Consider the following 27,583-nt stretch of genomic DNA (forward strand, 5'->3'; position numbering starts at 1 on the left):
CTCTTGTAATAGTCTTTATTTTAAAGTCTATTTTGTCTGATATGGGAATTGCTACTCCAGCTTTCTTTTGATTTCCATTTGCATGGAATATCATTTTTCTTCCCCTCACTTTCAGTCTGTATGTGTCCCTAGGTCTGAAGTGGGTCTCTTGTAGACAGCATGTATATGAGTCTTGTTTTTGTATCCATTCAGCCAGCCTATGTCTTTTGTTTGGAGCATTTAATCCATTTACATTTAAGGCAGTTATCGATATGTATGTTCCTATGCCCATTTTCTTAATTGTTTTCGGTTTGTTATTGTTGGTCTTTTCCTTCTCTTGTGTTTCCTGCCTAGAGAAGTTCCTTTAGCATTTGTTGTAAAGCTGGTTTGGTGGTGCTGAATTCTCTTAGCTTTTGCTTGTCTGTAAAGGTTTTGATTTCTCTGTCCAATGTGAATGAGAGCCTTGCTGGGTAGAAAAATCTTGGTTGTACGTTTTTCCCTTTCATCACTTTAAATATGTCCTTCCACTCCCTTCTGGCTTGCAGAGTTTCTTCTGAAAGATCAACTGTTAACCTTATGGGGATTCCCTTATATGTTATTTGTTGATTTTCCCTTGTTGCTTTTAATATTTTTTCTTTGCATTTAATTTTTGATAGCTTGATTAACATGTGTCTTGGCATGTTTCTGCTTGGATTTATCCTGTATGGGACTGTCTGCACTTCCTGGACTTAACTATTTCCTTTCCCATATTAGAGAAGTTTTCAACTATAATCTCTTCAAATATTTTCTCAGTCCTTTTCGTTTTCTCTTCTTCTTTGGGACCCCTATATTTCAAATGTTGGTGCGTTTAATGTTGTCTCAGAGGTCTCTCAGACTGTCCTCAATTCTTTTCATTCTTTTTTTCTGTATTCTGCTCTGTGGTAGTTATATCCAATATTTTATCTTCCAGGTCACTTATCTGTTCCTCTGCCTCAGTTATTCTTCTATTGATTCCTTCTAGAGAATATTTAATTTCATTTATTGTGTTGTTCATCATTGTTTATTTGCTCTTTAGTTCTTCTAGGTCCTTGTTAAACATTTCTTGTATTTTCTCCATTCTATTTCCAAGGTTTTGGATCATCTTTACTATCATTACTCTGAATTCTTTTTCAGATAGATTGCCTATTTCCTCTTCATTTGTTTGGTCTGGTGGGTTTTTACCTTGCTCCTTTATCTGCTGTGTGTTTCTCTGTCTTCTCATTTTGCTTAGCTTACTGTGTTTGGGGTCTCCTTTTCGCAGGCTGCAGGTTCATAGTTCCCTGTGTTTTTGGTGTCTGCCCCCTGTGGCTAAGGTTGGTTCAGTGGGTTGTGTAGGCTTCCTGGTGAAGGGGACTCATGGCTGTGTTTTGGTGGATGAGGCTGGATCTTGTCTTTCTGGTGGGCAGGACCATGTCTGGTGGTGTGTTTTGGGGTGTCTGTGAGCTTATTATGATTTTAGGCAGCCTCTCTGCTAATGGGTGGGGTTGTGTTCCTGTCTTGCTAGTTGTTTGGTCTAGGGTGTCCAGCACTGTAGCTTGCTGGTAGCTGAGTGGAGCTGGGTCTTATTGTTGAGATGGAGATCTCTGGGAGAGGTTTTTCTGTTTGATATTATGTGGAGCCGGGAGGTCTCTGGTCGACCAATGTCCTCAACTTGGCTCTCCCATATCAGAGGCACCGGCCTGACACCCAGCCTGAGCATCAAGACCCTGTCAGCCACACAGCTTAGAAGAAAGGGGAGAAAAAAAGAATGAAGGAAAAAAAACAAGTAAAATAAAACAGTTATTAAAATAAAAAAATTGTTATTAATTAAAAAAAAGGAAAAGCAATAAAAAAAAGAAAGAAAGAAGAGAGCAACTAAACCAAGAAACAAATCCACCAATGATAACAAGTGCCAAAAAAGTATAGCAAAAAAACCTCACAAAAAATCCGAAAACGTACAGACAGAACCCTAGGACAAATGGTAAAAGAAAAACTATATAGAGAAAATCACACAAAGTCCACCACGTCAATTTTGGGATGATTCGTTGTCTATTCAGGTATTCCAGAGATGCAAGGTACATCAAGTTGATTGTGGAGATTTAATCCGCTGCTACTGAGGCTGCTGGGAGAAATTTCCCCTTCTCTGTTCACACAGCTCCTGGGGTTCAGCTTTGGATTTGGCCCCGTCTCTGCGTGTAGGTCGCCTGAGGGCATCTGTTCTTCGCTCAGACAGGACGGGGTTAAAGGAACAGCTGATTTGGGGGCTCTGGCTCACTCAGGCCGGGGGGAGGGAGGGGTACAGAATGTGGGGCAAGCCTGCGGCGGCAGAGGCCGGCGTGACATTGCACGAGCCGCAGGTGCACCGTTTGTTCTTCCGGGGAAGTTGTCCCTGGATCACGGGACCCTGGCAGTGGTGGGCTGCAGTCTCCCAGGAGGGGAGGTGTGGATAGAGACCTGTGCTTGCACACAGGCTTCTTGGTGGCCGCAGCAGCTGCCTTAGTGTCTCATGCCCGTCTCTGGGGTTCGTGCTGATAGCTGCGGCTCCTGCCTGTCTCTCAAGCTTGTTTAGGCAGTGCTCTGAATCCACTCTCCTTGCGCACCCTGAAACAATTGTCTCTTGCCTCTTAGGCAGTTCCAGACTTTTTCCCGGACTCCCTCTTGGCTAGCTGTGGCATAGTAGCCCCCTTCAGGCTGCGTTCATGAAGCCAACCCAAATTGGGTAAGTATTTACTGGTGTATTTCATCTGCTAGTTTAGTAACACATTATAAGAAAGTAAATTGATGACATTGTACATAAGTAGGAAATAATAGTTACAATCTATTATTTTCTATAACATAAAATTTTTTGTAAACTTAAAAAATACATCTGCAGCTACACTTCAGAGAGAAATCCTAGTTCTTTCAGTTAACATCACTTTTATACTTTCTTTGTGACTATGTAAGATGTATGTACTACAATGAAATACATAGTTTTCCATCAAGTAGATGAACCATAAGTTATTTACCAATTTTTTGAATTGGTTTACTTTCATTTTTCAATCTTAATGAATATTGTGATACATTTTAAAAGGCAAGTAATACATAATGAATACTGACTATGTGCCAGGAACTATAAGAAGTAATTTATGCACATATTTAATTTTCATTACAACTCCATGGAGTAGATGTCATCATCAGATGACAAACCAAAGCATATAGAAGGTAATTTGATCAGAGCCATACTGCTATTAAATTTTGGAGTTGGAATACATTGCAAGGTGTAATTACCACAACCCTCATCTCTCTGATGTGCTACATTGCTTCCAAAAGTACTGTGACTTTTGAGGTTTATTTTTGATTTTTTTATGGGGTTGGACTACTCTTACTGACTAGATATTTTTTGCAAAGTGAGAGAAAGAAGTGAAAACAGGACAAATTCCTTATCCTCAACTGAAAAATCTCTCTATAGCTTCCATTTTTGAGAGCAATTTTTTAATCTGTCAATGGAGAGGAGAATTCTTGTTGGCTGGACAATTTCCTCCACAGAAAAAAACATTCCATTTCTACTATTTAGGCAACGAGATTGCCTGATCAAACATATTTGGCTTCTGAATTTCGTTTTTCTAGGAGAAAGAACCAGGGAAATCCAAGAGACATGGATAAAAATCATCCTTCCAGTAGAGGAGACAGAAAAGCCACTAGAAATGCTGCCCTTTGCATTGGCCATTAGTATCAAAGATCTTGCCCTCTTTTAATCATGGCAGCAGGATGCAAAAAAGATTTAAATGTAGTTTCTTCTTTTACTATTATGGCTGTTCTTCCTCTGCTGGTCTCTTAGATGTTGTTTTATCACCTTTTCATAACACTTTTCATACTTTCCTCAAAAGTTGTTATTTGTTCCCTTGATTCCACTTAAATGCTTATGGCTCCCCAACACAGACCATTAACCTAAAACTCTCCTCTGAGTTTCAGACTCAAATATCCAACTGCCTTCAAGATATCTCTTGTTATTCCACAGGATATGATAACGAGCATATCTAAAACAAAGCTTATTTTACCTTCCATGCATATTTCAGTATTTCTTATTTTGATTAATGTTGCCATTCATTAACTACCCAACATTTAAGTTGAAAAAATTTAGAAAACCTTGGTCCATTGATTTTTTTTCTCTTACTGCAGCTTGGACCTGTGAAAACTTTGTGATGAAACCACTAATGTAGACAGTGGGAAGCAATAAAAGGGTTTTAACTCATCTAGTAACATCATTTACCTTTTAGAAGGAGCACACTGGCAAGAATGTAGAGATGGGATGGAGGCAAGTTGGCCTATAGGTATGGAATCCAGATAGCTTCTAGTGAGCACAAAAATGTGAATGTACTTAAGGTCACAACATTGCATACTTTAAAAAGTTTATGATATAGATTTAAGTTCAATCAATAAGGATTTGTTCAGTAATTCTTATAAATGAGGTACTGTTCTAGGCATTGATTATTCAAAGACTAGAACATGATTCTTGGTCATAAGGAGCAGTACGGTGGGGAAGCAGATCTTTATATGGTAACTGCAATAAGTTACTGGTAAATGCTGTACTAAAAGGATAAGCATGGGTACTATACAGAACCTACCTTGGGCAGGGAAAAAGAACAAGGGCCTGTAAAGGCTTTCTGATGATACCTGAGTTAAGTTTTGAAGGATAAGAAGGAAACAGTCACCTCAAGAAGGGTGGGAACACAGACGGTGCGGGATGGGCATTTCAGATAAAGGAAATAATACATATACAGGCACTGAGGTATGAAAAGCATGATGTGTGTCAAGTCCTACCAGTTGTATGGTTTCTCAGGATCATGAAGTAGGGGGTGGAGGATGATGGGAAATGAGGCTGGAGAGGTTGGTCATGACTAGGTCTTGCTCTAGGTTGTAACTGAAGGCATGGGAGTAGATGGAAATGCCTAGAGAGGGACATAGGAAAGGAGAAGGGAGGTGAGAAGAGGATAGAACCAAGATGAAAACAAATAAAGAGACTGACAAAAGAATCTGAGAAAATAGGGAAGCAAAAGGTAAATCAAGAGTAGGTGCTGTTGGGCTTCCATGGTGGCACAGTGGTTGGGAGTCCGCCTCCCGATGCAGGGGACACGGGTTCGTGCCCCGGTCTGGGAAGATCCCACATGCCGCGGAGCGGCTGGGCCCGTGAGCCATGGCCGCTGAGCCTGCGCGTCCAGAGCCTGTGTTCCGCAACGGGAGAGGCCACAACAGTGAGAGGCCCGTGTACCACAAAAAAAAAAAAAAAAAAAAAAAAAAGTAGGTACTGTCACAGAATCCAGAGTAGAGAATTTCAAGAAAGGAGTGATCAACAGGGTTAAATACTTAAAACAAGATCAAGGTGAAAAATGACCATAAGATTTGGCAATTAGGAAATGACAACCTTTTCCGTGCAGCTTTAATGGCACAACAGAAGTGGGATGAAGCCTGAATGGAATGTGAAAAAGTGAAGACTAAGTATCAGCTTGGTTAGAAAGTATAAAAGCTTGGATAGAAAGTAAAGAGGATTATAGTTACAGGAGAATATATGGCTGAGGAAGTTTTTCAAGAAATGGATGGCATGTGAATATGTTTATGGACTATGGAAGAGAAGATTGTAGGAAGAAGCTAAAGTAAAAGGGAAGAAGATGATACCTTTTTTTTTTTTTTTTTTGCGGTATGCGGGCCCGTCACCGCCACGGCCCCTCCCGTTGCAGAGCACAGACTCCAGACGCGCAGGCTCAGCGGCCATGGCTCACGGGCCCAGCTGCTCCGCGGCACGTGGGATCCTCCTGGACCGGAGCACGAACCTGCGCCCCCCCGGATCGGCAGGCGGACCCCCAACCACCGTGCCACCAGGAAAGCCCAGATGATACCTTTTTAAGCAGGGTCTCAGAGGATGGAATCATACGCAGAATTTGCAGCAATATCATGCAAAATATGACTGGACAACTTTTCCTTGGAGATTAAAGGGAAAGAGGTGGGAGGAATACAGCTGTGGATAACTTTGTAGGTGTGGAGGAATTTAACTGACAGAACTCACCATTGCTAGATTCAATTTTCCCCAAGGAGTTAAGAGGCAGAGTTCTCCGCTGAAAGCACAGGGTAAAGAAAAAGGCTGGAGGAGAATGGTAAAGGTTTAATGCGACAAGAAAGGGAGGTGATCTGGGACATGTAAAAGGAATGTTAGTGGGATTGATGGGCCATTGACATTGAAGTTTCTTAGCATGAACACAGAAGTTGGGGTAGAGAGGAAGACACTGAATCAGGTGCCTGAAACTCACATTAAAGGAATGGGACTGATCAGGAGATCAGTAGGTATCACTGAAGAGGAGAGAGAGAGAGAGAGAGAGTGATAATAAAGCTGGGTGGTACAAACCTCAAAGAAGGGAGGATTTTTACGTGGATGCAGAAGGTATGAAAGTAGCAAAGGGGAACCAGAAAACTCTCCTTCCTAGTATATAGGGTATGGGGAAAAGACCAGGGTTCAGTGGGCTGCTAGGAAAGAAATGCCCTTGGTAAATTCAAGTTTCAGGTAGAATGTATGTGTGAAATATTCAGTGCATAAGGTGTGGAAAGACGCAAGGTAGTAACAATGGAAAGAAGGTTCCAGAGGCAAAATGGAAAGAGTCGAGATCAGAGGATTATAGAGAAGGAAGAAAAGATGGGGAAGGGGACTTCCCTTGTGGTCCAGTGGTAAAGAATCCGCCTTATAATGCAGGGGACATGGGTTCGATCCCCAGTCAGGGAACTAAGATCCCACATGCGACAGGGCAACTAAGCCCACATGCCACAACTACTGAGCTGTGTGCCTCAATTAGAGTCAGCGTGCCGCAAACTACAGAGCCCATGCACTCTGGAACCTGTGCACCACAACTACAGAGCCCACGCACCATGGAGCCTGCACACCACAACTAGAGAGGAGCCTGCACGCCGCAATGAAAGATCCTGCATGCCTCAACGAAGATCCCGCGTGCCGCAACTAAGACCCGACGCAGCCAAAAAAAAAAAAAAAAATCTTTAAAAAAGAAAGAAAGAAAAGATGGGGAAGGAGAAAGCACACAGCTGCAAGAAAGAGGATAAATAATCGATATAGTGTACCCACTCTTCCATGCATAAACTGTAACCAATGAAATAAAAAGTTCCTTTTCAGTTTTAGGCACACTATGTAACTGAAAGATACAGACTAAGATACACAGAGATGCATAAAAAATGTACATATATACACATATTTATAAATATGTAAAGACACGACCACATAAATATGAACATATATGTGCACAAAAGTATGGGTAAGAAATAAGGGAATATCAATAGAAGAAAGAATAAAATGGAGAAGATTATTCACATTTGAAAGAGAATAGAGAAAGAATTTGAAAGTGAAAAGGTGAATGTAGAAGTAGATGGGAGAGTGGGTTGAAAAGTCATGGTGAAGAAAGTGGAAACAATAATTGGTAGAAAGTGGTTAGAATGGTGAATTGAATAATAACGTCGTCAACATTTTTCTTATATTAATAGGAAATTGGCCTCCTTGGATCTTCTACTTACTGCCTAGACCTACCCTTTAAATCATTACCTTATTTGATTCCCTGTATGAGGTGTTGTTAAAATGTTAAGAGAATTGTCATGTCCTTACTGTGTTATTTTTTTCAAGGTTAATACTTCCAGCTATCAACGGTTTTTCACATTAAAGTTAATAGACTGCTCACCATATTGATTATTCTTTGTGCAGGTTCTCCAGCATGTCTAGTGTTTTAAAAAATATTAAGCCTGATCTAATAATAATCCAGTCTAATCATTAGAAAGGAAAGTGGGACTGATATCTCTCTTGATCTGGACTTTTACTTCTATTTTGATGCTGCCATGTTTCACTACTGGCTTACACTGAGCTTTGGTGCAAATGAATCTACCCACTGGCCTGCTTTGCCTACCAAGCCAAGCCAAGTCTCTCCTATATTGGACATATACAATTAATATTTCTGTATCAGTTATTTATTGCTGTGTAATAAACCACCTAAAACTTGATGGCTTAAAACAACAGCTATTTGATTTCATCATGTTAATTTGGGCTTGATGCAGCTGCGCAGTTCTGCTGGCCTTGCCTTGAAGCACTCATGCAGCTGCAGGCAACTGGAGCTGGGTGTTCATATGCCTGACAGCTGGTGTTGACTTCTGGCTAGGACTCTCTCTTCTTATGGATTTCATTCCCAAGTAGACTAGCCCAGACTTATTTACATGGTGAGCATGAGTTAGCAAGAGGGGAACACAAGCAATACTCTTGAGGCCTTGTTCAGAAGTTGTACAACATCACTTGGTTTATTTTATTGGTCAAAGGGAGTCACAGGCCACCCCAGATTCAAAGGGTGGGGGAATAGATTCTACCATTTGACAGGAACAGCTACAAAAAAATTGTGGCTATATTGATCCTAAATGTTATGTAACTGAAAAAAAAAAAGGCTACCAAGTATACCTACATTTTACTATAAAACAAAGCTTTAACCCAAATCTGTGAATCTCTGATGGAGGAATTTCAGGTATCAATTGATAAGTGTAAAAAAAGGTACATTTTGGAATTTGCATTATCTCTTAAACAACACCTAGGATGTCATCTCTGTCAATCATCTCTGTCAATATGTAAGACTGTCCCAATTTGTTGTCAACTGGGTGCTTTTTGCTGGATCTACATTTATTTTGAAATAAGAAAGAAAAACAAAAAATTTGGTACATGCAATCAATATTTAGTTTTAAAGCATTGTTACTAAACATTTACTAATTAGTTTGTTGATTTCTACCATAATTTTCAATTTAATCAAACCTAATTCAATCCTTTCCCCCAAATCTTTTTGCTATATAAAACATATTTTGTTATTAGAATAAAAAATACAAGGAAATCATATAACAGCATATCATTCAGATATGTTGTTATATCAAGTACTATCATTCATTCATTCAGAAATATTTCTTGAGTATTTATTTTGTGACTGGCACCTTTTAAACAGTTGTGTTCTAAAATGTTTTTAATGTGTCTACTGTAGATGTATGTTATATGAAGTCTTTTTATAAATACAAAATCCTCTGTAAAGATGTGCCATGAAAGGAATTTTCAGCTATAGCAAGTTATGATATAGTGAGCTCAGGTTATACCTTTGCAAATAGTCCTAAGGTTTTATATATTGTGGACAAGAGGGTGTATTCACAGGAAGATAATGAGAAAGTGGGAATAAGTTGTCCTCACACATCACAATTTTGGGTCATTTAATTTACTATACTTTGTTTAGCTTCACTTTTAGATTTATATTAACACTAAGAAATTGCTTCCCACCTTGAAATTATGCAATAAACTTGGATTTATCTTTGAGATTAAATAGAATATAGAAAAAACTTAATATATGTATATTCAACTGTGCTTAGATTAGATATATGACATTCCTTATTCAATGTCACTAATATCTAAGGCAGACAAGGCAATGAAAAGTTACCTATATTTTAAACATAGACTAACATTTGCTATCTTCTAAGTAACCTTGAAAAATTAGTCTCACCAATCAATCATAGTATCAATTAGTATCAATTTAGATGACTAGTAAACATAAAAGTTAGAAATAGAACAATCAAAACATGTGAAACTTGGCATTCTTTACTTTTATTTCACCCTGCTTAAAAATTATAACATGGAGAAGAATTAAAGCTGTATTTCCTTCTTTATAGGATCTCTAAAGTAATTCTACTTCAAGTTTTGGATTTTAATTTAATAACTTTGGTATAATTTTATCCAGGGCTTAATTAAGACTTTGTTAGTAAACTAGATGTCCAGATAGTCCACTGGATTCCAGTTGTCTATGGCAGTACTAGTGCAGTGGGTGATACTATTAGGAAAGTACTTACAGAAGATAATGGAGTTATTTTGCTTAAGCCCCTAACTTAACATCATAAAGTGACTGAGATAATAGGATGAATTAAGATCAAGTGACAATTTTATTGGGCTCTTTAACTTTGTCTATCAGAGGGTATTTAAGCCATTTGTAAGATTCCCCAGAAAACTCAACACCAGTAACAAGCTCATGAAGCTCCATGAGGGCAGGGACAATATATATTTTGTTCATAACTGTATTCTTGTAACTAGCAGAATAGGCTCTCAAAAATCAATAGGATATTGTTCATTTGTTTGTGAATAAATATTACACACACATGCACATGTCAAGGGTTTCTGCAGAAGGCACATTAAGTGATAAAACAATTATTTGAAAAGAACAGACTTCTCCCACTTTAAATGCAGGGAGTTTGGGGGCTTGGTGGGAAAGATGTTAAATGAAATTTCATTCTTAGTGAGAACTAAGTTAAGGTTATCCTTTTTGTATCAGGAGGAATTTTGTCAATGTGATAACAATAAATTACTAATTCTGAAAACCAGCATCTTCAGCCCTTCTTGTTGATTTTGTATCTTATCAGGAGAAAAAAATGAAGCATACAAAGGAATAAGATTGCCATGGATGCACCTTCTATGCATCTTATGCATCTTCTATGTGAGAAGCTCAGAGTCAAAAACAAGCAGGCACATGGCAATGTAGGAAAAACAAATTGAAAATAAGGTAAACCATTTTAAACTATTCCATTAAAAACTCTTGATTTCTAAGAATTGAAACAGTGGTATGTTAGTGGTATTTTTTAAAAAGGACACAGATTTGGGAAAGTTCCGTTTTCCTTTTTTTTAAAAAAATATTTATTTGGCTGCACGGGGTCTTAGTTGTAGCTCACAGGATCCTTGTTGGGGCATGCGGGATCTAGTTGTGGCATGCGCATCTTTAGTTGTGGCTTGTGGGGTCTAGTTCCCTCACTAGGGATCGAACCTGGGCCCCCGGCATTGGGAGTGTGGAGTCTTAGCCACTGGACCACCAGGGAAGTCCCAAGTTCTCTTTTTCTTATTCTGGTTTCTGTGTTTTGCCCCTGCTCTGCAGCTCCTAGGATAGTCGTATGAACTACAATTTGCATAAATTATATCTTAAGGCACATAGAAGACCTTTATTTCTTTTAGACTGAAAGACTATTGATTATATCACTCTTCTATTTAAAATATCACAGTTTCACTATTTTTAGAGTGTATTTTGTTAACAATTAAGGGTGATAAGTCATTTTCTTCTTAAATATTGTTTCAAGAACTGTTCAGTAACATTCTCCTAAAAGTTCCTTTTTCCGATGAAGAAACTGATCCATGGTTTCAAGATAAGGATAGAGTAAACAAAAGTTTGAAGTTTAATCTCATTCATGATATCATTAGATGGCTAGGCAGTCACTGCTTCTTTCTGTCAGTTTAAAATTGTATGTTATTGATCTTAGATACTTTATATATAGTCATATTTTTAATACGAACAAGAGAAATTAATCATTCTAAAATATCAAAATTTAGCTAAGTAATATAACTATGAAAAGGAAGATTTCTCTGAAAAGTTTATGATGCATACTGGTCATAAAACATACATTATTTAATTAGAATTGCCATCAGAACATATTAAAGGAAAATGTTTATAAAGATCTATACTATATATGTAAAAGAATGAAAGAGGTTTATATTTTCATCTATCTCAAAAGAGCATCTATTCCAAACATACACACATTCTTTGGGTAATTTATTGATACAGAATTCTGGATGCCTTCAAAGAGAGCATTTCTGACTGTTTCATTTCCTCCTGATTTCTTATTTTATATGCCCTTGTAAATGTAATTTCCATTCTTTAATATCAATTCACTTCACAGTTAATACTTTTCAAGCACCACAGAAGACTTGAAATTAAGTCACATGTATCTTTCTTTAAGTGTTAGTATTAAGGATGAAATGGGCTTTATTCTCGGTATCTAGATTATTCACTGGTGGTAAGTGAGTGACGTAGGGACATTAACTTTTTTGAGCTGACAGGACAGTAGTAAATTGCAACAGGGACTGAGCTACAAAGATCTGAAATGTGAATTGTACTTATGTTCAAATTTACTTACAGTGAGTAACTTATTCACTGAGATGGATTTTTTACATGATTTCCTTTAGACTTACAGTATTTGTAGTGTTAATAATACATATAGGTTTTTATATTCTAGAAACTACCTTAAATTTGCCACAAGTAATAATACGTAAGGCCTCATATATTTATAATGATTATGATTTACAGAGTATTAGAGGGAAATTTGTAAGGCCAATAAAACCTATTCTCTTATCTTAATTGGTAGAGCTATTTCCATCTGGATGTGAAGAGCTGAGCCTCAAACCTGCCTTCTGATAAAATTGATAAAATCCTAAAGGTTTTTCTCATATTCTATAAGGCATCATACATGAAAATTATGATTTGTTATTTTTCCTTAGACTAGGTTTGGGTAATACGGTAGTGTTTACATCTTCTGGTATGTGTTTTGTTACCTAAATTTGGTAGAACTCCTTCTTTTGAGTAAATAATCTAGGTGGTATTAATGAATAATTGCTATAAATCTTTGCTAGTAGGCTGTCATCATCATGTGTCTTTTTAAACAAAATAATTATAAAAATTTTATAATTTAAAATTTTTAAAAGTTTAATTTTATAATTATTAAAATAATTATAAAAATATATGCAGCAGAAAGCAGCATATATCTGGACTTTTAAATATTCACCCACCAGCCTCGTTCAGACAATTCTTCCCAATGCTATCGCCTCAGGAACTGATCTGCTGCTTGCCCACTAGAGGAGTTACATATTGCCTTTTGAAGAATGACACCTCAAACCACAGCCTTGACATTTGGCCTATCTTTGAATGGCTTCAGATACAGCTCTTAAGAACAATCTTTATCATCTAGAATAACTTTGGACATTCTTTTAGCACTGAACTCCACAGAAAGAGTTTAATTATGTGGAAAAAAGGGTTATATAATCTAAACTGCTATCATTCTAAAGACATTCTCATGGGTATTTCTATTATTTCCAGAGAAGAATCCTTAGAAGCCCTTCCCTTCTTTTGCTCTTCAGTTTCTGGAAGCCAATTTTGATGAGTTTTATATCTGCCATCTGAGAGTACTGTTCTCAAACTCAACTTAATATTTTTTCTCATAAGTTTATAAGTTAGAGTTACACAAAAAGAAAATGAAATTAGTTCTTAGCACTGAACTAAAGACATTCTATTAATGGCACTGTGTTGCTCCTATCTCTTAGGCAGAAAATCTTAAAATACCGACTACTTCTTTACCCTTCACATCTCTTTAGTCACCAAATTATATTGTTTTTCTCTATAGTGTTTCTGCTATGAATTCCTTCCTCCCATTCTCACTGCTACCAGCCTATACCAGCATACCAGTTCTCTATATTATTAGACTATATTACTGATTTCTTCTTAGCTGGTATTCTTATCTCTAACACCAACCTGCTTCAATTAATCTTCCACAATACTAAGTGGGACTGATGTTCCTAAAATGCTATTTCCATCATGTAACCTTTGCTACTTTCAAAACTCTACAGTGGCTTCTTATTTCCTATCACATGAAATCTAAATGCCTCTGCATACTTTTGAAGGCTCTCAGTAATTCAGCCTAGCCTCGCCTACCTGATGTCATCCCACAGGAACCTCTGCTCCTGCCAGGCTGACCTCTGTACAGTCTCCTCTCATATATTATACTCACACCTGTACCTCTGCTTCATTTATGCTCTTTCTCTCCTCTCTTATCCTTTCTTCTTTCCTCTGTGCTAATTTGTATCCCACCCACACTACAGGGCCAAGGTCAGTTTCCTTGAGGCCTTCCTTTTCTCTGTATTACCTGCACTGAACAATTAACAAACTATTCAGTACCATTCTGTTAAATAATTAAAAAGGGCAATACATATATAAATATGTTACCAGCACTACATACAGATGCAAGATGGCAGACACTCTAACAATCCCACTTCTAGGAATCTGTGCCCTCTCTAAACATTTAGCTACAAGTATGTTCACTGCAGCAGTATTTGGAAACAACTAAATACCAATTATCTAAATGTCTTGTGAGCAAGAGCTGTATAGCATACTTTTCACTTATTCCACCAATTTGAGTGCTACATACGTAAAACAATTTTTTGGTGAGGTGTCTTTCTCTGTACCTTGTAATAACAGTAACATAGATGAAAATAAAATCCAAATTCATTGATTCCTCCCCATTACTGGTCCATATTTCTCACTAAAATCCCATATCTTTCCAAGAGATAAAATATTTTAAATTCCATATAGTAGTCAGACTAACAAGAAACACAAGAAACTTTTTGCATTAATGCCTACAATGAAATGGCTAGGAGAAAAGGTATTGCCAGCTGTAAAGGAACAAGTTGCAAGAATTAATCATACTCATAATCGTTATCTTTTTGCCAAAAAGTTTCCACAGGCAGCGTGCTTCTAATGCTATGTACATACACTCAGCAACTTAAATCATTCATATGAACCTGTCAAAAGTGCTGGTCCACTATTTTGACATGCTTACTGAGAACAAAGGATAACTTACAGTCGTCAAAGCAAGCTATTAACTCCTGTCTAAACTTTCTCTCTCAATCTGAACTACTGTACGATGGCTCTTTGATGGGAATCACACTCTGCCTTTTTCAGCTTCACATCATTCTGCTCTATTACATGCCAGCGTCTTTGAAGGCTGCAAAAAAGCCATACTAACAAAGCATAGACATTTTGAATAAAAAGAGTCTCAGTCCTTGTACCATAAGGAGTACATCTAAAATTCTAGCTATCACTATATATCCTTATATAGTGATATAACTTTTTAACAATTTAGGTCATTATTTTAATAGAAAGTATTTATGATAATGCGTGCTATAATTACAGGGCAAGATGAAGTATTATCTATCTACTATTAAAAAACCCAGCACCGGGCTTCCCTGGTGGCGCAGTGGTTGAGAGTCTGCCTGCCGATGCAGGGGACACGGGTTCATGCCCCAGTCCGGGAAGAGGCACAACAGTGAGAGGCCCGCATACCACAAAAAAAAAAAAAAAAAAAACCCAGCACCATATTTCTCCTTTCCATATGGCTGAAGAGATTTAAATCTGCTGTTCATCAATGGCATCTCTACAAATGGCCTAACTGTACTCCTAATTAACAGAAACCTTTTCTAACAATTCTAAATACTTTTTAACTCAACGATTCCACTTCTAGGAATTTGTGTCTCCTGCAGTAACTGCAGATATGCGCATATATTTAGATGCAAGAATGTTCATTGCAACAGTACTTTAAAACAACTAGTAACAATAAATGAATTAGTTAAATAAATTATGGTATCATACAATAGATTTAAAGCCATTTATTTAGTAAAACATTATGTATAATGATATAGAAAGTTATTCATAACATATCAAGTGAATCACGTTATAAAACTGTATGTACTATATGAAAACATTTTTTTAAATGTCAAGTTGCTTAGCAATATTTTAAAAATTTTCTAAAGTTAGTGTATATTGCTTTAGTAATTTGCATATATATATAGTGGTTAAAAAGCATTTTAAAAATGTTTTGCCTATCAAAACAATATTATTTAATATTTCTCTTGATAAAGATGAACACATGTACTTAACTACTAAAGTGAACAAGAGGTCATTTAAAAGAAAAAAAATGCAACCTCTTTCTATTCTCATTCTCACTTATTTTTTGTTGAACTCTCCACAGGTTTGGGGATTCAATAAGGCTGACAGAGAGCATGAGGCTTAAAAGTTACCCGTGGCTATAAAGTATTTTTATTCACTGTGTATATTTTGCAGGTTTAAAAATTTTACTTCTTGCTAGCTAGAAATTTCCCAGAAAAATAAATGAAGGGGTCATAATGTACACAAAGATGGAAGGACTATTTATTTCACTGGTTTTTTAACATCATAAATCAAGGCCGTACGATTTTCCAGTTAAGTTTTTACAATATTTAAAAACATTATTTGAACTGAAAGAGACTTCTTATATAGTGAAGGCTACCTCAGGTACTTTCCTTTAATCTCCCACACCCAAATGAGGCCAATCCAGCTACTAAGAGCTCAAACCTCTCATTGTGTTTTGATCCTGTTTGTTTTATCCTTTCAGGATATTTGCTTTGGAAGAGGAGATTTATAGCTGAAGAACTATGACTAAATAGCTTATTTGCTAAGATAAACCAACCTGCATTAGTATTAAGGTAAAAAAACTATTACCTACTGGACTACTGATAAAAACAACCCTTTCTTTAAAAGAAAAAAGGTACACAAAAATCAAGTTTATAAATAGTTTTAATGCTTTTTCTAGACAGATAATCATGAGTAACAATAAAAAAAAACCCTCAACTAAGCAACTTAACAAATAAACCTGACACTGTAACAGAAAAAGTCTGTTGAAAAAAAAAAAGTTTTAAACAAAAAAAGTTCACTGTACATATAATAAAAAGCTAATTTATTTACTATCCAAAGAGTTCTTTCAAATCATCAAAAATTGATTAACAGTCCAATACAAAAATGGGAAAAGGTCATGAACAGGCAGTTCACATAAAAAGAAAAATATACTGCAATAAATATTAAAAATTGCTTAACTTTATTCATAATTAAGGGAATACATATTAAAATGAGATATAATTTTTCATCTTTCAGATTGGAAGGTTAAAAACTTTGATAATACTTAATAGTGGTGAAGCTTAGGGAATAAGCATTCTCGCAGATTATTGTTGGTTGATACAACTTTTTTTTTTTTGATACAACTTTTTAACAGAACAATTTGGCAATACTGAAAATTAAAGACACATACTTTTTTTAACCTTAAATTTTTCATTTCTAGAAATTTATCCTATAGATCTAGTGAAAGGACTACACAAAAATATGCTTAAGGAAGGCTGTTCACTTGTAGCATAGTTTGTAAGAGCAAATTTAAAAAACCCAAATAAACAAACCCAAATTCTTTTCTCACAGAACTTGCACTCTAGTCTACAAAAGATATACGTATACAGTAATATGTTTTAAGATTCAAAGTATTATTTCACAATGTTTTGTATTGGCTGGGAATTAGCAATTAATGCTTATATTTTTGAAAATCTGTAAGGAAGCTGATAATATTTTAGAGACTGAAATTTCAAAGTTAATTTTTTTAGCACTATTAAGATACACACATTCGCCTTTATCTTTCTTGGACACATCAGTATACATTCTTATTCATGGGTAGGCAAAATGCTTTGCTTAAAACAGGGATCATATTCACAGAACTGTGAGGAGAGGTTTTTAGGGAGAAGGTCAAAACAACTTAAATATGGGCTCTAATGAGAACTTGATGCTCTAAAGTAATCTGAATTGTTTCTAGTTTCTCCTCTCTTTTAGTGGCCCATCCCTCAAAAGCTAGCTGGAGCCTGTAATAAAAGGACATCTTTTCCAGAGAAAACCACAGATCCCTCTTTCAAAAAAAATCCTTTAGGTGTGGCACTTGACTTTTTACTTAACACAACTAATAGGTGGTTATGCATCTCAGTAAACATAAAACTTAATTGACTTGTAAGATTCCAGAAAAAAAAATTAACAACAATGGAATAAAGTTTTGGGAAAATGTTGAAATAAAAACAGTTTCCACTGTGACAAATCCCTCTCAATAAATTCAGCCTAGTCCATTAAGTTACTACATTATCTAATACTATAAAGCAGAATATATACAACTACCTGGACCAGAGACCTGACATAAATATTAGCCTGGAGAAGCTAATATTTAATAAAGTTATTAAAATTTCTATTTAAAAATATTTATCACACTTTTGTGGTTCTTATATCCCTAAAACTTAAACAACTTTTGCTATTCCATAATCTCTTAGAAATACTAGTGGTAAAGAAGCCATTAGGAATATTCTCTACTTTTTCCCACTGATTCTCCTAATCATTGAGAGATAGTCAATATACCATCATAGAGGAATGAGTGAGATCTTTCCTTTAAATTTCAATGATTGATATTATAGGCACAAAAATAATGCAAAGTCTTCATTGGATATCCTTTTGTTAATTTATCAGGTTCCAGTTACCTTTTTATGGAAAAGGAGGCTCTATTCATAATCCTTTAATGTACAATTTCAAAACTGAAAAAGCTCTGAAAAAGCAAAAGTATTTTTATAAGTTTGTTGCAAACTCATGTAACAGCAAAACCTGATCTAGGGTGGTAATTCATATACGTCACTGTGCTTCTCCACAACAAATGAAGATGTTAACTAATAAAGAGAATATACATCATATTACCTTTACAAAATTTGAAAAATTCTAAATTCTGAAACACTTATAGTCCTTAGGGCTTTAAATGAAGGATGCAGATCTGATTAGATTCTGTGTTGTTATTTCTTTAGTAGGTGAATATTGTACATATGCTATAGCATATGCAATATTTTAAGAATCAAAATTTGGGAGGGCTTGAATCTTAGACCTTTTTTCTATGGCATGCTGTAACAGGTAACCAAGACTACTAGCAACATAACCCACAGAATTAATGAAACATATATGCTTTTCACAACTATGAAACCTCCCCTGACTGATCCAAGTCTGATACAGGTATCCTCTTTAAGTGTTCCCATAGTAACACACACTTCCTCTTTATAATTGCTGTTTACTTGTCAGTATCCTTGCTAGACTGTAAGCTCAGTGATGGCAAATGCTGCTGTCTTTAATTTTATCTACCAGTGATCCCCCGTGTCTACTTCAATGCTTGGTGAATAATACATACTTGGTTAAGATAATAATTGAATTGAAGAGCAGAAGAAATAAGTTTCAAAGAATTTTCTAAGTACCTTCACATAGTTCAAGGTATTTGGATATGGGCAGGCACTACTCTCATTCAACTTTTATCTTATCATTATTTAAAGCTCTTTTTCATCTTATTTTACAAAAATATTTTAATAGCTGTCCATTCACTGACATTGCTATTGTAACAATAATCATGTTTATTATTATTTCAACTTATTTTTTGGTAATCTTTCATGTTAATGATTATAATTATTTGTCCTTTTAAAATAAGCTTCAGTGTTTAAATACTTATATTTGGTAACAGATTTTTGCTGAATATCCATTGCTACTGATTTTTTAAAAACTGCGTATAATCACTAACAGCATCAATATCAACAATGAACAGATCTGAAATACCAATAACCCTGCTACACTTCAGCATATATTCAAATAATACTGACTGGTTTCCTACATTCACCACAGATGAGCACTTCCCCACCCCTGTTATTTTATTTTTCTCATTTTTACTAGTAGGACTGGCCTAAATCTTGACTCAGATTCTCTGCATTCATTTTTATTTGAAAGAGGCAAAATTCTAACCCCTTCCTACTTGTTTCTTACACTAGCTAGTGGCACTTTGAATTTTAAAATTGAAATTTATAAGTAGGAACTGACAGCACCAGAGACAGATTCTGCTAGGTACCCTGTTCGTGATCTATTAGTTTCTGAATATGCATGATTCCTGGTATTGGATTGGCCAAAAAGTTCCTTCGGTTTTGAAGTAAAAATAAAAGACACATTTTTCATGTTCACCAAGAATATTCACCCTTTTCTTCCACTACCTTCTGTCATTTTTCAGGCAACTTCATAATTCCATCTTCCCAAAACTTTTAATCTTTTTGAGAAAAGAACTGTTCCAGGTGCATTTCACAGTCTTCCAGGGAATTGAAATTTTTTCCATTAAGAGAATTTTGTAAAGACAGAAATTAATGGAAATCCGAAGGTGTAATGTCCGGTGAATACGGCGGATGAATCAGAACTTCCCAGCCAAGCTGTAACAGTTTTTGCCTGGTCATCAAAAAAACATACAGTCTTGGGGTAATGTGACGGAAGATTATGCGTTTTCTGTTGACTACTTCCAGACGCTTTTCGTCGAGGGCTGCTTTCAGTTGGTCTAATTGGGAGCAGTACTTGCTGGAATTAACCGTTTGGTTTTCTGGAAGCAGCTCATAATAGAGGACTCCCTTCCAATCCCACCACAGACACATCACCTTCTTTGGATGAACACCGGCTTTTGGTGTGGTTGGTGGTGGTTCATTTCGCTTGCCCCACGATCTCTTCCGTTCCACATTATTGTACAGTATCCACTTTTCATCACCCGTCACAATTTTTTTTATTTTTTCTATTTAAAAAATTTTTTATTGGAGTATAATTGCTTTACAATGTGTTAGTTTCTGCTGTAGAACAAAGTGAATCAGCTCTATGTATACATATATCCCCTCCCTCTTGAGCCTCCCCCCATCCCACCCCTCTAGGTCATCATAGAGCACCGAGCTGAGCTCCCTATGCTATATAGCAGCTTCCCACTAGCTAGCTATTTTACAGATGATAGTGTACATATGTCAATGCTACTCTCTCAATTCGTCCCACCCTCCCCGTCCCCCCCCTCGCACTGTGTCCACAAGTCCGTTCTCTACGTCTGCGTCTCTTTTCCTGCCCTGCAAATAGGTTCATCAGTATCAGTTTTCTAGATTCCATATATATGCATTAATATACGATATTTTTTTTCTCTTTCTGACAGAACATTTTTGTTACATTTAAATAGAGAATCGCATGCGGAAATATGATCAATTTTTTTTCGCTTAACTTATATGGAACCCAAACATCAAAGTGATTAACATAACCAAGCCAGTGCAAATGATTTTCAATGCTTGATTTGGATATTTTGAGTATGTTGGGTATCTCCTGCGTGATATATTGATTGTTCTCAATGTCTCGATTTGATCGCTATCAACTTCAACTGGTCTACCTAACTGTGGAGCATCATCCAGCGAGAAATCTCCAGCACAAAACTTCGCAAACCACTTTTGACACATTCTGTCAGTCACAACACCTTCTCCATATACTGCACAAATCTTTTATTGCATTTCATTTGTGTTTTTACCCTTCTGGAAATAATAAAGCATAATATGCTGAAAATGTTGCTTTTTTTCTTCAGTCTTCAATATTAAAATGGCTACACCAAAATTCACCAATTTTGATAATTTTTGTTTTAAATGCACGCTGATATGACAGCTGTCACAATACAATCTAACAAAACTGTTTCGAAATACATTGAAGAAAACTAAGCCATCTTACGGGAAAAATCGAACGAATATTTTGGCTAACCCAATACTTAATTTTGGCTCAGGCGTTGGTTTCTGTAGAAGTTTTGACCTTGCCATGACCTTTGGTTTCTAGATAGGATCTTGTAGATTTTCAGAGGATTGTGATGGTTTCCTCAGGTCAGATTGCAGTTGTGCATTTTACAACTATCACTGCTCCTGAAGCAATGATTAACTGAATGTCTTACAGACCATCAATTTTAGCTACCCAAGGCCCAATAAAAGTAACTTAACCTTCTGAAAACTTTGTGGGAGGCAGCTTCTTACATAGCTCTCAATGATGCCTGCCTTCTGGTATTCACACCATTGTGTAATCCCCTCCCCATCGGTGTGGACTGGACCCAAGGACTTGTTTCTAATGAACAGAACATGGCATAAATGATGGAATGTCACTTCTGTGATTAGGCAACAAAAGGCTGTGACTTCCATTCTGCTAGCTTTCTCTCTCTCTCTCCTTGCTTGCATTCCAGCGAAGCCACATGCCATGTTGTGAGATGCTACACGGAGAGACCCACATAGCACAGAACCAAAGAAGGCCTGAGGCCTTGAGTGTGAGAAGAACTGAGAAGCTTTGCTCTAACAGCCTGTGAGAACTGAATCCTGACAACAACCATGTGAGACATCTAGAAAATAGATCCTTCCTAGTCAGGTCTTGAGATTACTGCAGGCTTGTGAGACACGTGGAGCCAGAGGACCCACCCAGCTAAGCTGAGATCCCTTATCCAAAGAAACTGTGAAATAGTAAGAGTTCTAAGCTGTGAAGTTTTGGAGTAATTTGTTATAGAGCAGAAGATAACTAGGCTAATATAAACCTCAAAAGTATATTTTTTGTCCTGAAACAAAATATAACTAAATTATGGTTTCAAATTATATACTTAGTTGGTTGATATGTATTCATTATATCTTTTGTATGATATGTATTCATTATATCTTTTAATATGATACAAATTCATTATTAGTAGGAAATATATATAGCAAGGATGAATTCTGTCACAAAATATTGACACATATGTATGAATGACATAGTTTTAAAACCTAAACCGATTCTTGGCAAGATGGTTCAATGAAAACTTTTGTATAAAAATGTTCTGTTCTATTGGATGGAAAAATATACTAACTAAATAGTGTTCATAGGTTACTCCTGGCATTGTAGACATCAATTATATCACAGTATGTTATATGGCCTCCTCATATAGCCTAATGGTAAGGTTATCATGCAAGAGAACTGCAGGATATCCTCTTTTCATTAGAATTTTAAGCTCTAAATATAAATGATCACTTTAAATGTAAGTGACATAAATCTCAAGTATTTTCTTAAAGGACCTGTTAACAATTCTGAAGGTTTATTTGTTATAAATGTAAGCCCCTTCCTTGAGAAACTAAGACACCAAGAAGGATAGCTATTTGGATGTCTTGCATACTACTCAAATTAAACTCGTTAAAAATGTTCTTCCATTTCACATCTGTTCTTCCTCCAGTTTTCTCAGTCTCAATAAATGGTATTTCCATCTACCAGGTTGCTCAAGACAAAAATTTGGGAGCTCCCCTTAACACCCCGCATCCTATCCAGGCAGTTTACTGCTTGGATGCCATCCATGTATATCTCAAGTCCCACTCCTCTCTATCTCCAATGATACTCCCCTGGTCGAAGTCATCATGATTTCTCACGACTGCTATTCCTTCCTAGTGAGTCTCTCTACTTCTATTCTTATCTCATTCCAATCTATCCTCCACAGAGCATTCAGGGTTAATCTTTTTAAAAATGCAAATCAGAACATGTACCCTCATTAAAATCTATCAATAACTTCCACTGCTTAAGCTAAAAAAAGGAAACTAACAGACAAAAACCTTGACAAGGGTTACAATGTTCTTCAAGACCTGACTCTGCATACTACTCCACCCTCCTTTTTTGTTCCAAGCTGCCCTCTGGCCTAAAAGATCTTCCTTCAGTTTCTCCCATGTGCCAAGTTCTTTGCTGTGGTTTCCACATGAAAGGTGTTTTTCCCCTGGCTAATTCCTATTTATACTTCTGGCCACAGCTTAGTAAAAACCTTATCCCTCTAACACAAATCTGAATTAGATCTGTTATATTCTCTTACAGTTTGTGGAGAATTTTCCCTCATCATGTTAAGCACAAATTGTAGTTACATACTTATTTGTATGAATATTTAATACTTATCTCTCCTGAATGAAGGTTTGCTTCATAAAATCAAGGTAGAGTTTGATTTTGTTCACCTATGCCTGACACTGTACATGTTTTAAAAATATTTGTTGGATAAAGTCATGAATACAATTGTTCAAGATCCTGCTTATTATAATTGGTAAAATATTTAAATTATGGACTTTCATCCATTAAGAAACTTTCTCTTTCATCTGTTTTATTTAGAATGAAATACGTTCATTATTGAGATCTGAAAAAATTCTAATATTTATATTGGCATGGCTATTTACTTCCTCAATCAACCCAACTGTAATGATTTATACTTACTTTTTCACTTTACAATAACTAATTAGGACATCTACAACAACCAATTATAAATACAAACAGCCACTTTCCAGTTGTCAAAACAGCTATTTGCAAAAGTGACAAAATCTATCAGGAAAAGAGTATCAAAGCTATGTTTTATCATGAAAGTACAGTTTCATTAAAGAATTAGGGGACCAGATAGGTTAGCTATTTAAGACTTGGCAAAATTTTAACAAGTAATGAAACATTACATTAAGCAGGAATTATTTTAAAATGAGCAAAACATGATTGTAAAGGAACTTCTTTGATGCATTCACTTTATTATCTTCTAAACACATTTACTTAATCAATGTAGAGTTTATTGTGTTAAATTGTTACTTAAATGTATTTGAAAGTTTTAAATGCATTTTGCTGCTATTATAGTATGATATAGAAAATGTATGAAACCAATATAAAATTCAATAACTAAAGATAAAAATTTTTTTAGCAGGTTCCAGTTTCACTCCCTAAGAAAGAAATATGATTTATTAATTTGCTCAAAGATACCACTAACATGTAGCTCTTCAGAATAATTACTTAAAATGTATTCCCATGATATAAACATTTTTATTGTTTTAGTATTCATTGGATCTACTATTCAAAAGTTATGAACAGTACTACAACCAATTTATACCACACAATAAATGATGTATACTGTTAAAGTCAAATGTTCTCAGAGTCAATATAATCAAAACATACCTTTTTTGGACTCATGAATTCACTTATAGTTTGCTTATTATTGCTTCATAGAGATAGGAGTTTGTACATTACAGGATTTTATTGATTTATTAGTTATAGAATATACTAAGCATACTCAGTAGACCGAAAAAGTTAGCTCTGGGGCCAGTATCATATAATAGCAAGTTGCAGAATACTTTAGAGCAAAATCAGAGTGTTTTTGCTCATAAATGATAAATGATAAATACATAAAAGTGGACTAGTAAAGACTAATATTTACTAAGACCCCTAACAAAGAAAATCAGGTCTTAGAGTTGTACACTTTGCTCATAATGAAAAGAATATTTATTAAGCATCTTAAAGCCTATAGTCAATTATTCTATAATAAACTATTAAATTTCTTTTTTTTTTTTTCCAGTACGCGGACCTCTCACTGTTGTGGCCTCTCCCGTTGCGGAGCACAGGCTCCTGATGTGCAGGCTCAGTGGCCATGGCTCACGGGCCCAGCCGCTCCGCGGCATGTGGGATCTTCCCGGACCGGGGCACGAACCCGTGTCCCCTGCATCGGCAGGCGGACTCTCAACCACTGCGCCACCAGGGAAGCTCTTAAATTTCCATTTTTAAAACATGTTTTTTTATTTGAAGATATGTAAAGAAACCATTAACATTTATTTATTTATTTATTTAACATCTTTATTGGAGTATAATTGCTTTACAATATTGTGTTAGTTAGTTTCTGCTGTATAACGAAGTGAATCAGCTATATGCATATGTATATACCCATATACCCTCCGTCTTGCGTCTCCCTCCCACCCTCCTTATCCTACCCCTCTAGGTGGTCACAAAGTACCCAGCTGATGTCCCCGTGCGATGCAGCTGCTTCCCACTAGCTATCTATTTTACATTCGGTTGTGTGTATATGCCAATGCTACTCTCTCACTTCGTCCCAGTTTACCCTTCCCCCTCCCTGTGTCTTCATGTCCATTCTCTACGTCTGCGTCTTTATTCCTGTCCTGCCCCTAGGTTCATGAGAAACATTTTTTTTTTTTTAGATTCCATATATATGTGTTAGCATATGGTATTTGTTTTTCTCTTTCTGACTTACTTCAGTCTGTATGACAGACTCTAGGTCCATCCACCTCATTACAAATAACTCAATTTCGTTTCCTTTTATGGCTGAGTAATATTCCATTGTGTATACGTGCCACATCTTCTTTATCCATTCATCTGTCGATGGACACTTAGGTTGTTTCTAAAAACCATTAACATTTATCTAATATGCTGTAATACATACGTTTTCCAGCAAATGATTCCTTTCAATAACTTACATCCTAATTTAACTAATTCAGATAATTTATCAACTTGAATATGTACTTGTTGGGGGGGCTGTTTAATAAATGATGAAAGTATTTTAAAATATGCTTTTGAGGAAATAAAATTTTTTAAACAATATAAAAATGTGTTTAAATTGATGAAAGAGTAAAGTGCGTGTGTAAAACTTGTAATGAAATTCTCTAAAGGATCATTTAAAAAAATTCTGCACTTTAAAAATTCACAGATCATGTAGCTGAAGGTGATAATGTTGCTAATGAGTAGTGTTCTGAGTTCTATTTTTGAAGCCAAAGCAAAAATTATTATTAAACATTTTTGCCTTTAATTAAATTAATTTATATAGCCTTTTAAAATGGACTACTTTGAGGTCTTCTGAGTGCACATGAATGAGCAAAATGAAGGTTCAGCAAAGATTAGCATAGCATGTTCATGACTCAGTCCCTCAGCTGATTTATCATATAGCTGAACATAGCTGGTCAACACGTTGTTTTGAGCATCTTTTTTTTCTTTTTAGCTGTAAATTGTTTAATTTCTACCTCTAATGGACCACTGAAATACTCAGAGGAAGCAGAAAGTAGACTGAATTTCAATTACAAATGAGGAGCATCAAAATAAATCCGTAAATTCACCTCAAGATTCTCTTCACCAGATCTCTATGTTGTGTTCATTTTATCAGACTACTCATATTACTTGTTTAGTAGCTGTTACTTAAAAAACAAAGTTAGAGAGAGAAAACACTGGAGTAGTAATAATATTAAATTTAGTTTTACATACATTGGAGTAAGCACCAAAAACACTCATAATGTGCTATTCACGGAAATATTCTAGCAAATGCAGGCTAAAAAACCACCATTATTTCATTTTAAAAGTAAAATGTTAAGAATTCCAAATATCATCTCACAAGCAGTTATTTAATGCCATAATACATTACTAAATTTTAATCTATTAATACTTCCTTATATGTATTTCAAACATCATATGATGTTACATATGAATACTAAAGACTGTACTTAAAATAAAACTTATAAAACAATCAATGCAAATTAACTTATCTTACACCAATGCAAGAAGGATACTTAAAACTCTGCCTAGAGAATATGTATTACTATTAAAGGGAATTAAGAGTCAAGAAAGGTTAGGAAACGTTGCTATAACATTGCTGAGGTTTTTGATCATTTTAAACCCAGAAAAGTTTCAATTAATGATGGAGGAAGTAAGTCACTGAATTTTATACTGCCAAGTGAAATGCAGCAAGCTAGAATAACTGGTTAGTTTTATTAAGGTATCTTATTAAGATGGCTTATTAAGCTACTCACTATTGTTTTCATAGGGCTTTAGGCTGATACTAAACTTTAAAACGTAGGATTCTTTTCTTCCTAACTTTCATAAAAGTCATATATAATTAGCACTGAATGAAATTTTCTAATGTCAACATTTCAAATTTTGATTAACAGGGAATACAAATCAACCTTATTCAAGTTTAATTCAAAAGACTGGCAACATCCTTTGGGAGACTAGTAGAGATAATATATCAAGGAACCTCCAAACTTTAGACTAAGCCAGGGCCTACAAAGTAAAAGTAATATTCAACTTATTAAGCTGGAATCATCACAGTAATTTTCTCTATCTGATTTATCTTTGATTCATAAATACCATATATTCTCAAATTGAAATCAACACTTAGGGTCTAGAATAATCATGATCCTACTCTAGATAGATACAATAACCCAGATACTCAGATGATTGAAATAAAGACAAAGCAACAATTGACAAAACTGGTGCAGGTAATGACTGTAAAGTAAGATACAGAAATTCAGACAGTGGTAGATTTTCTGGACAGTATATAATTAAAAACCTGGTCAATTTCCATAGGATGGGAAGAACCACAGTTGTTCAGCTCCATTATATGACTAACATTTCTGAACATGAAACACCATTCAGTATAAATCATACACACTAGGGTAACTCAGTAAGTTGTTCTTACTTTTTTTTTTTTTTTTTTTTTTTTTGGGTTTGGGGGCCCCTTCCTTTTG

General features: G+C 35.6%; 1 protein-coding gene across 1 annotated transcript in view; it reads right to left on the minus strand.

The window, feature by feature from the left end:
• MIPOL1 (mirror-image polydactyly 1) overlaps window positions 1–27,583 on the minus strand; it is a 306,365-nt gene that overhangs the window by 10,803 nt on the left and 267,979 nt on the right. The gene's annotated exons all lie outside the window — the stretch shown is intronic.

This window comes from Neophocaena asiaeorientalis, unplaced genomic scaffold, assembly GCF_003031525.2.
Source record: "Neophocaena asiaeorientalis asiaeorientalis breed wild unplaced genomic scaffold, Neophocaena_asiaeorientalis_V1.1 scaffold190, whole genome shotgun sequence".
NCBI lineage: Eukaryota > Metazoa > Chordata > Mammalia > Artiodactyla > Phocoenidae > Neophocaena > Neophocaena asiaeorientalis.